Here is a 2,962-nt window from a genome sequence, read left to right as displayed (position 1 = left end):
TCTTCATAATACTGACGAGTACAGAAATATCTTATTATACATCATATTATGCATATGGACATGTATAATGGGAGCTACAGTTACTGAAGCGAAAACATATGTAGCTTTAATTTTGGACAAATGCATTTCTGCATTCATGTACAAGATCTTTTAAAAATTTTAAAAAGCAAACACCTTTCAGGAAATTGTTTGAAATTGATATGAAATCCATTATTCCTTTCAGGATGGCAAGAATGAAAATTACAAGTATTGCAAAATCTTAGAGAGAAAATTGAAAAAGAGATTTCCCCAAGTAATTGGTATGAAAAATGTCCAGCATGTGCAGATCCAAAGAGATGCCATAGTTACTTAAAATCAATTTAAAAATGAGGAGAAAGAAAGAAAGAAAGAAAGAAAGAAAGAAAGAAAGAGAGAGAGAGAGAGAGAGAGAGAGAGAGAAAGAAAGAAAGAAAGAAAGAAAGAAAGAAAGAAAGAAAGAAAGAAAGAAAGAAAGAAAGAAAGAAAGAAAGAAAGAGAAAAAAAGAAAGGGAGGGAGGGAGGGAGGGAGGGAGTACTTTTAAGTTTGTGATCTGGACTGGAACATTAAAGCTACTGTATTGGGGTTGCTTATTTCAGATTCAGCTTCCCAAGCTTTCAATTTGCTCTTGAATTTTTAAAATCCAAATTAGTTTTAACTCTATAAAATTTCATACTTGGCAGTTCACCAGTTGTTTGCCTCATAAAGTAGACCAGATTAAAAACAGATACCAAATGAGGCTAAATCTACTTTTATTAAAATAGCTACAATAACTAAATCTTGTGCCTCCCTCTTCTATCTTTATGTGAACAGAGAGGGGAGTGGGAGAATTGTCTGAGGTGCTTTTGTAAATCTCTTTTTTGGCCTGGACTCAGGCCACACTTGTCTGATTGTTGCCTTGGTAACAGATCTTCCTTCTGTCTTTCAAGACCATCCTGTATACTCTCCACACTTGTATAATCCTAGACATAACCAGGCGTATAGGACTGATGAGAAGTAAAGCTATTTTAGCAGTAACATGAAATTTAATCTGGGGGGGGGGAGGGAAATGCAATTAATAATCTGTCATTTACTACTTTATTTGAGGAGACCCTAGGAAGGAGAAAGTTGATTAAGGCAGCTGGGGAAGGTTTGCTCAGAGCTGACAATTTGTAGAATGCAAGAAGTCTAGAAATTGTTGTATAGAAGAGAAACATTTTAGCAAATGCAACATGGAAGGATATGAAAAGCAACTTTTCCAAAAGCTCTCTTGCCTATATACATTGGAAAAGTACAAGGACCGAATAGTGAACCTGGAAGTCCCCATTGCACTTGGAGAAGTGAACCTGGTGTAGCTGCTAGTAAGCCTAGGGAAATAGCAACCAAACATACATCAGTTGTGCGATTTATACACCAACTATATCACCCAATATGCGATTGCCCTCAGTTTTATTGAGCACTATTGTTTAGTTAGATGCTACACCCTGCAAGATGTTGATTTAGCAATTCACATTCCCCATTGTCTAGCAGCGCCTGTTAGTACATGTCATAAATCCATTTCTGTGTTTTCCTTTTCTATAAGCTGCCTCCCAGTTGCAAAGATAGAGGGACGCGGTGGCTCAGTCCGTCTAATGGGGTGAGCTCCCGTTACTTGTCCCAGATTCTGCCAACCTAGCAGTTCGAAAGCATATAAAAAAATGCAAGTAGAAAAATAGGGACCACTTTGGTGGGAAGATAACAGCGTTCCGTGCGCCTTTGGCGTTTAGTCATGCTGGCCACATGACCACGGAGACATCTTCGGACAGTGCTGGCTCTTCGGCTTTGAAACGGAGATGAGCACCGCCCCCTAGAGTAGGGAACGACTAGCACATATGTGCGAGGGGAACCTTTACCTAGTTGCAAAGATCAGTAAATAACTAGATAGAGCAGTGTTTCTCAATCTCGACCATTTTAAGATGCATGGATTTCAATTTCCAGAATTCCCTGGCCATCTCCGCCTTGGGATGCATCTTAAAAGTAGGTGAGGTTGAGAAACGCTGATACAGAGCATTCTTTGCTAGGAATTGAGTTTATACCATAGGTAGTCCTCGACTTACAATCAAAATTAGTACCAGAATTTCTGTTGCTAAGCAAGGTGGTTGTTAAGTGAGTCATACCCAATTAGAAAATCTGGCTTTCTCCATTGGCTTTGCTTGTCGGAAGCTGGCTGGGAAGTTCGCAAGTGATCACATGATCTTGGGAAAGTGCAACCACCATAGATAAATGCTGGTTGCTAAGTGCTCAAATTTTGATCGAGTGAGCCTGGGTATGCTACAAGTGTCATAAGTGTGAGAACTGGTCATAAATCATTTTTTTCAATGCTATTGTTCAAGTAGTCCTCAACTTACGACCACAATTGAGCCCAAAATTTATGTTGATAAGTGAGAAATTTGTTAAGTGAGTTTTCCCCATTTTATGACTTTTCTTGCCACATTTGTGAAGTGAATCACTGCAGTTGTTAGGTTAGTAACAAGCATCCGAACGTGACTTTGGAAATGCTGTAATGATCATAAGTGTGAAAAACAGTCCTAAGTCACTTTTTTCAGTGCCACTGTAACTTCGAACTGTTGTAAATCAAGGACTACCTGTACATTGAAGGGTAGCTAAATGAATGGTTCTAAGTCAAGGATTACCCATATTTGTAGTTTAAACTACCTTCTCGTAAAGAAAGTTTAACTAAAATCATGCCGAAAGCTATTCAGAGCTCCTCTGCATTGCAACAGTGATGACACACAGGCCTTAGGCTGGGATCAAGTCCACAAATATTCGGAATGAAAGGAACTGTCAGGTATCTGGACTTAATCCCCACAGCAGAGATGACTACTTCTCTATTACCAAGGAAACACAAATAAACCAGACCGCACAAAAATGACACGCCTTTCATTTTTAGTTATTATTTATTTTACTTTTTTTTTTAACAATGTAAGA

Source organism: Pituophis catenifer, unplaced genomic scaffold, assembly GCF_029215685.1.
Source record: "Pituophis catenifer annectens isolate HBS135680 unplaced genomic scaffold, rPitCat1.0.hap2 SCAF_1, whole genome shotgun sequence".
NCBI lineage: Eukaryota > Metazoa > Chordata > Lepidosauria > Squamata > Colubridae > Pituophis > Pituophis catenifer.
This window is presented reverse-complemented; position numbering follows the sequence as displayed.